General features: G+C 45.7%; 2 long non-coding RNA genes across 2 annotated transcripts; one reads left to right on the top strand and one right to left on the bottom strand.

Moving 5' to 3' along the window:
• The first annotated feature begins 2728 nt into the window (after positions 1 to 2728).
• Positions 2729 to 7044, top strand: LOC130192862 (uncharacterized). The gene is made up of 2 exons (XR_008831463.1): positions 2729 to 2763; positions 6763 to 7044. It is a non-coding gene; the product is annotated as an uncharacterized LOC130192862 (long non-coding RNA).
• A 6360-nt stretch (positions 7045 to 13404) lies between these two features.
• LOC130192852 (uncharacterized) lies at positions 13405 to 13810 on the bottom strand. The gene is made up of 2 exons (XR_008831460.1): positions 13696 to 13810; positions 13405 to 13601 (listed from the first exon to the last, which is right to left on the bottom strand). It is a non-coding gene; the product is annotated as an uncharacterized LOC130192852 (long non-coding RNA).

Here is a 13810-nt window from a genome sequence, read left to right as displayed (position 1 = left end):
AGTGAAAGCACAGTATGGTGAAATGGCCTGTGACAAGTGAACTGTTAAGTTTCAACCAGGGATGTTTTTGTCACTGGAAATGAAATTTGTTATATTCATAACATTGTAGAATGCAATGATGGAGTGTATGTGGTATACAAGGAATGTTCAGAGAAGTCTTTGTTACCCTTTCAACTCTGACTATTTGAATATTCATAAGATTGTCCAACCATCAGATCCACTTAAGTGTGTTAAAATTTCAGAGCTTGTTCAGAAGTTTGCTCTTTTCCCTCATAGGGATGGTTTTGTGGCTATTCCACTTTCATATTTTTTAGGTATGTAATCTGCATTTGCAAAACAAATTCTCAATTTATGGTCTTAGGTGTGTAATTAAAACATGTTTTAAACTTTATTTCAGGTAAATTAAGTTCTTAAATGCACAAACGCACTAAAGCTAATGGACAAAACATCTTGGCTCTTTTAGCTAAAACTCAGAAGTTTCCAGGTGTACAGTTCGCCTGTACAGTTCGCCTGTACAGTTCTTGAGGCCACAGACCTATTCTCCGGGAGAATTGTGATATTTGGGTTAGGATTCAGTATTTATGGTTGTATTAGTTGTAGCTCTTGTGTTCTAATGTGAGCAGTTATAATTAAGTTAGTTTTTATTTGGTGAGATAAGGGCCACTGACTGACTGCATCACCATAATCACTGATCGATGGGAAACTGAATACATTTACTCTTAGGTAAAGCCTCTGCTCTTCAATGTGTTATATTTCTGTGACTGATGACACCGTTTCTTTCCTCTGTAATTCAAGATGTTCCACTTAATCGAATTCTTGGATAGAAAAACGGTAGCAGTAGTGCCACAAAGCTGGTATGGTGGTGGTGGCTGCGTTTGGCCGAATTATCCGAGGGACGAAAGGGTGGACAAGGCTGTCAGAAGCGTCGAAGAACCTGGACCTAACGGGCAGACACATGATGTCAGAGTAATTAGATCATGTGGTATGCTAATTATATTAATATTATAATAATTAGCAGTTTTAAACAGATATAAAAATAATTTACCGTATGTTACATATGGGGGGGGGAAAAACATTTTAATCACATTGTTCTGTTCATAATTCGGTACTTTTTCATTGCGTTTTGACTTGATTTTTAGATAATTACTTGGTGGCAAAACCACGGATGAAAAAATATGTCTTGTGACACATCCGATCTCCAGTCGGAAGTGGAGGCAATTCCTAAAAAGAGAAAGCCAATGCCTGTGTGAGTAAATGTGTATATATTTTATTCTTTAGAGCTCTTTTACCTTAATAAAATAAAGTCTGTCATTCAATGTTGTAGTATGACATAGTAATTTTTTTCCTAACTCCATTTCTATGGGGACTCGGATGAAGACAGTGAGAATGAAAATCCGCCCCCCCGAAAAAACAGAGGTCCGGACAGTTGCCCCTCCTCCAACTAGTGCCCCTCCACCTATTCCATGTACTTAAATCACCAGCAAGATAGCGAACAGGGGTACACACCAACTTGGCAGGGGCGAGGTGTGGATCAGACGTCAATGCCTGCTGTGGTGAGCAACAACTCAATCGACTATGGGATTCAAATTTAACCTTTTTAATCATTTCACTTTTTACAATGTTAACAATGCCTTGTGTTTCTTCAAGCTCCGCCGCTCTCTGCAATGTTGTGAGGAGTGACTCCAGGTGGACAGGATAGTCAGTCGCTTCATGCTGCCCATCGAGACCAACATGAACGGAACCGTCCTTTACCAAGTGGTCGCGGTCATTTTCGTCGCCCAAGTCAACCACACCGATCTGCAGCTGGATCACCATCAACACACCCTGTGAATGTGCATCTCTTCACACCATTGATGCTCACTCCCCGTCGTCAGTCTAACTCTCTTCACCTGTTCACACACCTGTTGTCACAGTTCAGCTCCTCACTCTGTGGTTCAGTCACTCACACCTCGTCAGTCTGACTTCCTTCACCTGTTCACACACCTGTCTTTGATCACTAATCAAATCCATATATAGTCTCCTGCCTCACACACACACTTTGCCAGATTGTTCTTCCTTTTCTAGACCACTCTCCAGCACTTGTTTCTAGACGGATTTCCTGTTGCCGACCCTGCCTGTCCCTGGTTAACCCGCTAGTCCAACTCCCCGAGAACCTACCAGCCCTTCGTCCTGTTGATACTCTGCCTGCCGTTTCCAGTGTGGAATATAAGTTCGAAGGATCCCTGGAGTCGAGGGTGCATTTGGGTCTACACACGAGTCGTTACAGGTATAGGAGTTGTACAGTTGATGACAGAGGGAGGATATCTAACAGAATGTACCTGTATGTGTTTCTCTCTACAGGTCAACTCGGATGACGACGTCGGAGCACTCTGCGTGATGGATGTGGACGGCGAGCCTGGAATCCTCAACTGCTGTTGGAAGACGGACGTACCGTCCTAATAAAAGGAGGTGTGGCAAGAAGTGGAGGAGAAGCTAATTGACCCGCCACTAAAAATGAAGATTAAGTTCACTGGGAACATTGTTTCAACAATCGAAATTATAAATAAAAAACTTTAAAAACCTCGAGTCCCCCTTGTGCCAGTGCCCCTCTTGGTTCTCCTCGGAGGACCCCGCACCTTTCCCAACCTAACCCTACCAACAGGTATGCTTTTCATTTAAAGGCACGTTCACAATGTATTCCATCTCCATCTAATATGTATGATTTGACCGCTATTTCTTTCAATTATAGGACAAGACAGAGGGATGAGCTGGAAGTTGAACCAGGTGACCATCGTTTTAGGCCACATTTACACATAGAAGAGAATAGAATAGAAATATACTTTATTAATCCCCAAGGGGAAATTTGTCGAGCCAGTAGCAGCAACACAAGAATAAAAAATAAAAATAAAAATAAAGTAAAAAACACAAAATATATATAAGAAGGGTTAGGGTGATCTGGCAAGAGGTGAACTGTTGTAGAGCCTCATAGCCGTCGGCAGGAATGTTCTCCTGTATCTGTCCTTGTGGCAGCGGAGCGTGAGGAGACGTCTGGAGAAAGTACTCCTCTGTCCCTGTAGGAGGTGGTGGAGAGGGTGGTCCGGGTTGTCCAATATGGACACAAGTTTCTTCAACGTCCTCCTCTCCACCACCTGTTCCAGGTGCTCCAGCTGGCAGCCGATGATGGAGCCAGCCTTCCTAACCAGTTTGTTAAGACGGCTGGTGTCACCGGCTCTGATGCTGCTGCCCCAGCAGACAATGGCAAAGTGCAGCACACTGGCGACAACCGACTGGTAGAATAACTCCAGCATCTTGCTGCACACGTTGAAGGATCAAGCTTTCTCAGGAAAAGAGTCGACTCATCCCTTCTTGTACACAGCGTTGATGTTGGCCTTCCAGTTCAGTCGGCTGTCGATGGAGACGCCCAGGTACTTGTACTCCTCCACCATGTCCACGTCCACTCCCAGGACACTCAGAGGTGTAGGAGCTGTCGCCTTCCTCCTGAAGTCCACCACCATCTCTCTGGTCTTGGCCACGTTCAGCCGCAGGTGGTTCGCATCGCCCACTTTACAAAGTCACTCACCACTGCCCTGTACTCCTCCTCCCGTCCATCCCTAATACACCCGACCACTGCAGAATCATCAGAGTACTTCTGCAGATGGCATGACTCCGTGTTGTACTGGAAGTCACTGGTGTACAGGGTGAAGAGGAAGGAGACAGAACAGTTCCTGTGGGCTCAACATCACTGACCACCGTTCCAGACAGCACACGCCCATTCTGACAAACTGTGGTCTGCCTGTGAGGTAGTCAGTGATCCAGGAGATGGTGGACGCGCGTCGACACCGACCACCGTAGCTTCTCACTCAGCAGCAGTGGCTGGATGGTGTTAAATGCACTGGAGAAGTCAAAGAAAGTGACTCTCACAGAGACACCGGTTCCATCCAGGTGCGACTGAGCTCGTTGCAGCAGGTAGATGATGGCGTCGCCACTCCCACATGAGGCTGGTAAGCAAATTGCAGAGGGTCCAACGACGATTTCACCTGCGGCGGAGGTGGGCCAAGACCAGCCTCTCCAGCACCTTCATCACATGGGAGGTGAGGCGACCGGTCGGTAGTCGTTGAGGCCAGATGGTGTTGACTTCTTTGGGACAGGGACCAGGCACGGCGTCTTCCACAGCACCGGGACCTCCCCCAGCCTCAGGCTGAGGTTGAAGAGGTGCTGCAGGACACCAGACAGCTGGGTGGCGCAGGTCTTTAGGACCCTGGGGCTGATGCCATCAGGACCTTCAGCTCTGCGCTGGTGTAGTTTCTCCAGCTGTCTTCTCACCTGGTCAGTCGTCACAGAGAGAGGGGAGGGTGGAGAAGCCCATTGTTATTGAGGGCTCGGTGGATGTGCAGCTCAGCAGGGGGGACAGAGGGGGAGGAGGTGTTTGGGAGGTGTGATGTGTGGAGGAGACAGGAGAGGGCTGTGAACTGAACCTATTGAAAAAACAGTTCAGCTCGTTGGCCCTCTCCAGGGAGCCCCCTGGCTGTCTCCCTCCCACCTTGAAGCCAGTTATCTGCTTCATGCCAGACCACACCTCCTTGTGTTGTTCAGCTGGAGTTTGGCCTCCAGCTTCCTCCTGTAGGAGTCCTTGCCTCCTGAGCTTCACCTTCAGGTTGCGCTGGACTCTCCTCAGCTCATCCCTGTCTCCAGACCTGAAAGCAGCTTTCTTCATGTTAAGAAGCGCCTTCAGGTCCCTGGTGATCCAGGGCTTGTTGTTGGGGAAGCAGCGCACAGTCCGTGATGGGATGGTGGTGTGTTCACAGAACTTGATGTATTCCGTGATGCAGTCGGTCATACTGTTGATGTCCTCCGCGTGCGGTCCACACAACACATCCCAGTCCGTTGACTCAAGCAGTCCTGTAGAGCGTCGTTAGCCTCCAGAGACCACCTCCTCACAGTCCTGGTGGTCACCGCAGCCTCTTCACCAGAGGAACATACCTGGGTGTCAGCCGGACCAGGTCATGATCAGACCTGCCGAGGGGGGGAAGGGCAGTGGCGCTGTATGCGTCCTTAGTATTAGCATACAGCAAGTCCAGAGTTTTATTGTTCCTAGTTGGGCAGTCAATGTATTGATGGAAGGTTGGCAGAGCTTTATCCAATGTGGTGTGGTTAAAGTCACCAGTGATGGTCATGAATGCTCCAGGCTGATGATTCAGCAGAGCAGACACAGTGGAGTGGATGGTGTCCACAGCTTCCTCAGCGTCAGCTGATGGCGGCACGTACACGACAACCACAATGGCGGACGTGAACTCTCTCGGCAAATAGTACGGGCGCATCCCCACGGCCAACAGTTCAATGTTCGGGCTACAGAAGCGCTCCTTCACGCACACATGGTCCGGATGGCACCACCGTTCATTCACATGAACTGCGATCCCGCCTCTTCTTACCGCTCTGTGAAGCGTCTCTGTCAGCCCGAACAGTCCTGAAGCCGGGCAAAGACGCTGCCAGATCCGGATAGTCCGCGTGTAGCCACGTCTCAGTGAAACACAAGAGGCTGCTCTCACGGAAGATCCTCTCGGACATTACCAGCGCGCCGAGCTCATCCGTCTTATTCGCCAAAGACCTCACGTTCCCCGTTATGATCGACGGTACCGAGGGTTTGTATCTCCTCGTTTAGCCTCCGCTTGACACCCGATCTGCAGCCGCGAGCCCTTCTCCGCAGCTCCAGAGGGATCACAGGTCTTTCTCCAGGCAGAAGCTTCGGCCTGCACAGCGCGATCAGCTGAGCACGCGAGTAGACGACGGTCCCCGTCATTGTTTTGCTGTGGCTCACCGATACTCACGACAAAGTGAACAAAAGCCACAGTAGAATTATCGAAAAAAGTAGTTATGGTCCAGTGTCCGACCGTAACTAAGACAAACGTGAAAGAAAAGAAAAAGAAAAAGAGAGGGTATTTACAGAAACAAATATTTCTGCCCCTCCGATTTCAAAAAAGTTTCTGTTTATATGAACCCGCATAAATACGCCCCCGGGCGCCATCATAACTATGCCAAACCTGTAGTCGGCAGTGTAACGAAAAGGATAGACATGCAAACTAATCAGAATCCTCAAAACCAACAACTACGAAAAACACGATCAACTTCCTTTTCCTTTAGAGTAAATATGGCGCGAGGTTCATTTGTATGGACAGACAGCGAAGTGGAGCTGCTGCTTCGAGTCGCCTTAGATTATAAGGCAAATAAAGCACTCGAAAATGTGTATTGGTAATCATGCCAAACTAAATATAGGGATATGTTGGCATTGTTCTTAGAACAGTACCCGTCCGAGACCTCCGAGGAGTATCCTCCTGTCAAGGAGGAAATAACTCGGGCGCACCTTAGAACGAAAATGAAGGCAGTCAGAGGAAAGCACCGGAATGCAGTCGACACTGGACGTAGGAGCGGCCAAACTAACTGTAAACATAGGACGCTCACATGACGTGAAGCATTTTTAGTCGCATACTGTGACGTTTGACAACCTAAAACTCCGTTTGACCTAGTTCACACGCAAACACAAAAACAGAGTTTTCAGAAATCTCCACTTTGGCCGGAGTTTTTAGAAATGATCGTTTTCTGTGATAAAACCTCCGTTTTTGTGTAAATGAAAGGCCAAAACGCATGAAAATATATGCGTTTTGCCATCGTGTAAACGGGGCCTTAGTCTGGACACGGTAACTATGTCCCCTCGTCACGAAAGATCATTCTGTGAAATCTGATCATTCTGACCTCGTTACTCTTAACGAGGGTCTGGTGTGCTTGCAGAATACGTTGCAGGTGAAAATGCTGACCGACCGAGCTACTATTCCTTCCAGGGAAAGGCTCCCACCCATGACCTGACTACCACCTTCAACAGCTCTGTGTTGGCCCCTACCCTGACTGCCAGGAACCTCGGGGTGACACTCTACCAGGGGAGCTCAATACGTCGATCGCGGCGTAGTATTGGTAGATCGCATGACATAAAAAAAAATTGGCCCACCCCCCTGTAATTTTCTCTATAGCACGTCTTTGTTCTTTTATTAAACTAAACGTCTGTTGTTGATCGTCTCTACACAGCAGCATGTCATTTCTGTCTCTACGTGTCGCGTTAACACTTCTCGGCTCTCCGTCTCGCGCGCCGCAGAGTGCGCGCATCGGGATGGCGCAAAACAAACGAACAAAACATACACGGACCCACTGCACAGGTAAATCTCAGACATCTGAGGGCAGAGAACAAGAGTCTAATGAAGCCATCACATGAGGAGCTCAGGCTGGAAGGCGATGTAACACGAGGGGATACCAAGAGGATCTGGCTCAGAACAAGGAGCAGATTAAATACTCAGGGGACAAGACACAGGTGGAAACAATGAGGGCGGGGCTTGCAATCACACAGGAGGCAGAGGAGTGGCTGAGGGAATGAACAATCGGGACACAGGGAAGACACACACATGAAGCACATAGGCTGTTACAGAGATAACTTCTTCGTGTCTACTGTAGATGTAAAGTTCATGTTTGCCTGAATAAGGACAGAAACAATTTGTCGCCTTCCATAAGGCAAAATAAAAAGGTTGTAAAATTGTTCCTGTTTGGGAAAAAATAAGAACCAAACTAACTGAAATGTTCAACAATCAATTAACACAATTAGTTTTTGTCTAAAATAAATATTATGATGTATCAAATTTGATACAAAAAATTAATGTAAATGAGATTCAATATCAAATAAATCCTTTAATATCCAAATATCTGAATTTTCTGAATATTATTTGATGTGTCAGGCTTCACAGGGGAAATACAATACAAACATATATACTTGGAACAAACACAAATTTGAAGACTGCTAAATATTTCCAGGAATAAAACGAGTCGAAAAATATAAAAATATGTCAGAGGGGAAGAAAGTAAATTCCCAATTGTGACTAGCTCTGAGGACAACCTGCATCCATTTAACACATCGTTGTAATGTCCTTTTTCTCACTCGTCCTAAATACATTAAAGACAGTCGATGCCTAGTCAACCGGAGACTCACACTACCGTGGAAAAAGGTTTAATCCACTCAGCAGCTCCACGATGAGATCCCACGGCGGAGGAGAAGGGTGACGTCACCAGTGTATCTGTTGTGTTCTCTCTTGAGTTGTGTCGTATTAATTCAGTCACACTTGATCTTGTATTGGCTCCAACCAGCGGTTACTTCAGTGACAGTAGATTCGTGACAAGGAGATAGTTTACTGGTAACGTTACTCACATTAGCTTCCCCATTGGCTCCTTTTTCTTAAAGTGTGTGTCACAGGGTTAGGGTTAGGTTACCTGGTCTGCAACGAGGTGCCTGGAGGCAAGCTGCTAACGGTGCGTTCACATCAAAAGCGAAGCGATTTTTCGTGTCGCCCAAAACGCGTGAGTTTACTCGCTCGAACATTCACCGTGTTCTCACCATAAGCGTCGAGACGCTCCGCGAGGGGCGGGGCTTATCTCCGTGTCTCGTCTCCGTAAAGACCGTTATCATCTCCTTCATCCACCACGAAATAACTAACCACTAGTTCTGCTTTCTATTTGTTGTGGACATCCAACACACTAACGCCCTTGTGTTTGGGTTCATGACATCACCCGTAGGCTCACACAGCTCGGTCACTTTCATTGATAGCGCTATGAGTGCGGAACTCAAGAGCTGATTGGCCCGAGTTGCGAGATGACCGCCTCAAAGTTGAAATATTTCAACTCGGGGCGAAAATTGCGCCGCTGAAAACGCGTCGCCCACATCGCGTCTCCCCAAACGCGCCGCCCGGGAAAATATTGCGTCTATCGCAGCCACACGCGTCACTTTTGGTGTGAACGCACCTTAAGGTAGCAGGTGCGTAGCAGGATGGAGGCCGCCAACGACGTGGCAGAGGTCCAGAGACCAACACCGAGCCAGCCTCCCTGTGTGTAGCTGTTGTGTACTCTCTCCTGAGTTTTGTATTATTGAATTGAATTAAATTGATTTGATATAGCCCAAAAATCACAAATTACAAATGTGCCATCAAATGATCAATTCAGTCACACTCCAACTTGTCACGATTTCCCCACCTTCATAGTTTAATTCATCCTGCCTGCATGCTAAATTAAGCATGCCTGCATGCTTAATTAACTCTCCTGTCATTCCAGATCCTGTCATCCTCACCTGATTGTCCCTCATTCCCTTCACCCGGTCCTCACGCCCTTCTCACCTGCAGCCGATCCCCTCATTAGTCCCTCACTATTTAGCTCCCTCACTTCCACTTGTCCTCTGGCAGATTGTCTTGTGTGTCATTGCCAAACTCTCCAGCGAATTCCAAAATATTAATTCTGATTTGCCTGTTGACCTGACTTAAGATTTTTGCCTGCCCTTTTTTTAGGGTGACCAGACGTCCTCTTTTTGACACCTAAAAAATGCGTCCGGCAGGGATTCCAAAAATGTCTGGGATTTTGCTTCGGCGGATATTTGTGTTTCTCTGGGTCTTTCACAAACTGGTATTTACCCCTTACAAGTTTTGGAAATGGTATCTCCCTTACGTTCCACCTTCTTGCGCGAGCTCTGACTGTATCGAGAACAGTCATTGGTCGACCGATCTCAGTGTTGCCAGATACACGATAATTATCCTCCAAATACGACCATTTTGAGCCTTTGGTACGATACTTCACCATTTCCAATCTGGCAACACGGAGCACCTTGCCGCCTCCACTAGTTGCATTGTTGTTTGTGCGGCATGCTATACACTCCTACCAGCGCCGCCGCTCCCATAATGCGCATTACGCGCTGTGCGTAGGGCACCAAGTCCTGAGGGGGCACCACAAAATAGGCAACTCCTCATAGTTATAATAATTATAATGCCGATATTATTTGTCTAGAAATAATAGGCATGTATATCACAAAACAGGCAGAACAAGAGAGATGTTTAAACCCCCCCCCCCCACACACACACACACACACTGACTACGACAGTTTCGTAAAGACACCTTCATGTGAATCTCTTCTAGCTGTATCTTTGTCTCAGGAGCCGAAGCCTTCAGACTCTGAAGCTCTGCCGTCGTCCTCGGCGCTGCTCGCCAACATGGCTGCAGCTGCTTCCTCTGTTGTGAAGCCGCGCTCGCCTCACCTCGTAAGTCCAGTGTCTTTGCAAGTCTGGAGTATTTAGGACTAATATTTCACACGATGTTGAGAAAGGTGGCCAGAATCCTTATTGCAAAAAGGACATTCTGTGGGTTAGGGTTAGAGGGGGGTTAGAGGGTTATTAGTACATTAGTGCGCCTGAATAGTCAATAATGGGCCAAATGTCCCAATGTGAAAATCAATTAAATTCTAAGGAAATGTCTAAATTAGGGCTGTGAAATGATTACAAATTGTAATCAAATTAATCACAGGTTTCTGTGGATTAATCATGAGATTAATCATGATTAATCACATATTACCGATATTCTCTGTATATTTTTGTAAGAACATAAAGATTTATGACAAAAGACTGATGTATGCATTTATACATTCTTTTTTTATTCATAAAAAAACAAACTGGTGCTACAACTCAGCAGTTATTTAGCAGTTCTCATCCATATCGAACCAGTGGCGGTGCGTCCATAGAGGGCGCTAGGTCGCCGCCCCTCTTAAAATGTTGCTCGATGGTGTTTTGAGCCCTCACCGACACCTTCCAGGCAGCCGCTGCCTGGAAGGTGCCGGAAGGTGGTCCCGCCCCCCAAAACTCTGATCCAATCAATGCGCTACCCCCCACTTGGAGCGGAGCGCATTTTCAAACCCACTTGGAGCGCATTTGGAGCGCTTTGCATATTCAAACCCACTTGGAGCGCATTTGGAGCGCATTAACCCACTTGGTTCAACAATTTAAACGGTACGTAGCTAATATATTTATATTTTTGGGCGGCTAATGTTGTGGTAATGTTATTTCAACCTGCTAGCTAGCAGATAGATTATGCTAATCTTAGCTGTGGTAATGTCATTTCTACCTGCTAGCGAGCTAAATCTGGTTAAAACATTAGGTAACAAAGTAAGATTAATTACTGTAGATTAATCACTGTATTTTAGTGATTGTTAATGGTTAGTGGTAATCTTTCAAATGATGCCTGTGAGGCACTTGACGTTGAGACTGGTTGACTTCCAGGCTGCTTTGGAATAAGGATACCTCTGAGGCAGCCACCAGTTTTTGGATAACTCTGAGGCATCATAGGTAGTGTTGACTGCCAGGCTGCCTAGTCGTTGGTATACAGGTTAACTCACAAGCATCCAGTTGGTTTTAGATACCTGTAAGGCATCTAGACGGACATTAAGAGGGGCTGACTCCCAGGCTGCTTACTAACACTGGTTAGCTCTCAGGCAGCCAATTAGCTTTGGATGCCTGTGAGGCACTTGATGTTGAGACACTTGACGTTGAGACTGGTTGACTGTAGACTGATATCCCTTAGTTAAATTGTCCTCATGCCTCCTCATACAGATAGGCCTATTGAATAAATCTGCCAGATTATTTTTAACATTGCATATGCCTAACATTATGTGATAATACTAATCACACTCATATTGCCTTTCTCTTTCAGTTTATGAAGAAATGGCACCCAGGAAGGGTAAGGTTCAACCTAGACCTACTTTAATGACTAAAAAAAGTCTCTTTCACACACTGACATTTAACAATGACTTCAATAATTCCAAAATACTTATTATTTCCTTGCAATGTCTTTATACAGTAGGACGGGCGGAAGGCCCTGCAGGTGTCAAAAGGTGGTAAGTTATTCTTTATCTTGCCATCTGGACTCGAGTACTACAACACTAGTTCATCTCCTCATAAAGCAAATTTGGTTACTTCTTGTGACTTTATAGGACCATCTGCAAAGATCGCAATTTTCCACCAGTCACCACTGGTTGGTGGAGCCTCCGCCCCAACCCCATCTAGCCCTGCTGCTCCATCCACCCTTCCTGCCCCATCCGGCCCTGCTGCTCCATCCACCCTTCCTGCCCCATCCGGCCCTGCTGCCCCCATCACCCCTTCCTGCCCCATCCGCCCTGCTGCTCCACCATCCCTACTGCCCCATCCCAGCCGGCATTTCAGAATGTCCACAGCCTTTTGAGGACATGCTCAGGGCATCGGAGCAAAAGGTGAAGTGCACAGCTAGGCATAGGTTTCTTCAAGACAGGTTTATATTTTTAGTGGTAGTGTGGTAGTAACAGTGCTGAGACCATCTGTGATGGGATCTGGGAAAACCAGTCACATGGTGAAATTTGACCTTTTGGAAGCTGACTTCAAGCTTGTTTCAAATATTTTTTCATTATTTGTCTGTTTCAAATGTTATGATTGCCCAAAGTCAGCTGATCAGTTAGATTTCATGGAATAGAATTTTGACAAAAACAACTTTAAAGAGAGGGTTCTAAATAGACTGGCTGGTTGAATAAAGCACATTTTAACAATTCAATTAATGAAAAACAAGTAGATATGTTTAGGGATGATAGACAACATGTTATAGAATAATAATTGAATCAAAACCCAATTTCACCAAAATACTGAGTTTCGACCTACTAGTATTTTCACTCTAATCTCAAAAATGTCCCTTTTCACCATGTGACTGGTTTCCCAGAGCCCATCACAGTTTTGGGTTATAGGAACATCTGTTGGGATGGCAGTAAAGACAGAAGGGCTATGTACAGACATTACATGTGTACAATACTGTACTGTATGTAAAGAAGATGAAATCCTAATATTGTTACGAATAATATTGTTGAAACATTGAAACCTTCTTTGAGTGTGACTCAGAAATTATTTTTACAAAGATACCAGATAACGGTGGAGGAGATCAGGAGGAGGACTGCTCCACCTGATTGCAAACTATTAAAAGACAGACCACAACAAGTGGCAGATACAAACTGTCCATCACGACGGGGCATTTAAGCGCAGGCGAAGACAGCGAACCCGTAACTAGTCTTTCCCCAGTTTTCCGACCTGTCCCACACTGCCCCAATAAAATATTTAGATAATATTTATAGTGTATTAAATTCTGCCATCCTTAGTGCTTAGTAAACTAAGCTGTTTGCGTGTGAAATTTTGTTTTTACCATTTTACTGTGTGTATGAGGGTTGTACTTGGCCTTTATTTTCAATAAAGAATATGTCACACCCCATCAGTCATGTCTCTCCTCCATCATGTGTGTGTCCTCTGACGATACATTTTTTTTAAATAATTAATGTAAGTTGGGGTTTCATTAACTTGTAACACTCTACTGGAATAAACCCTTATGTGAAGCTGTAGAAATTAGTGTTGACATATTGTGTCACCATGACTATTTGCCTTAATCCACATGCCTAACATGTCGGATCTGTAATTTACACCATGCGATTTCAGGCCCAGCTAGCTAAATTATCAGACTAGTTAAATCAAGATGCCAAGTTCAATACACTTCCAATTCACGACACATATACAGTGATGTAGAACATGAAGATATTTAATTAATGAACACAACAAACAACAAATTGCTAATTGTTAATATTTTCAATGTGTGTGTCAACACACTTTTAAAAAATATCCACCACCACCTCTACCATTCCTGGCCCCAAGGTGTGCGTGAGGAGGTCAAATTGATCATTTGACCTCACCTGGTTGGCGAGGTGCTGGAGCTGTTGTCTGGAGGAAAAGATAAAAACATAAATTCAGGATAAAATAATGTCTATTAAACCTGTCAGAGCCCATATATAGGATGTGGAATATTGCAAATTACTTGAACTCCGTGGCTCTCCCTGTGGCCACAGTGGGGTCTGATGCCGGCAGCATGGCCACTTCTTTAAATTCGATGCTCCTGGCAGCCAGAGCACCGACGGAGGAGCACAGGTCCT

The sequence above is a fragment of the Pseudoliparis swirei genome, chromosome 4 (assembly GCF_029220125.1).
Source record: "Pseudoliparis swirei isolate HS2019 ecotype Mariana Trench chromosome 4, NWPU_hadal_v1, whole genome shotgun sequence".
Classification (NCBI taxonomy): Eukaryota; Metazoa; Chordata; class Actinopteri; order Perciformes; family Liparidae; genus Pseudoliparis; species Pseudoliparis swirei.
Note: the sequence above shows the minus strand (reverse complement) of the source record. Positions and strands in the feature narration are given on the sequence as shown.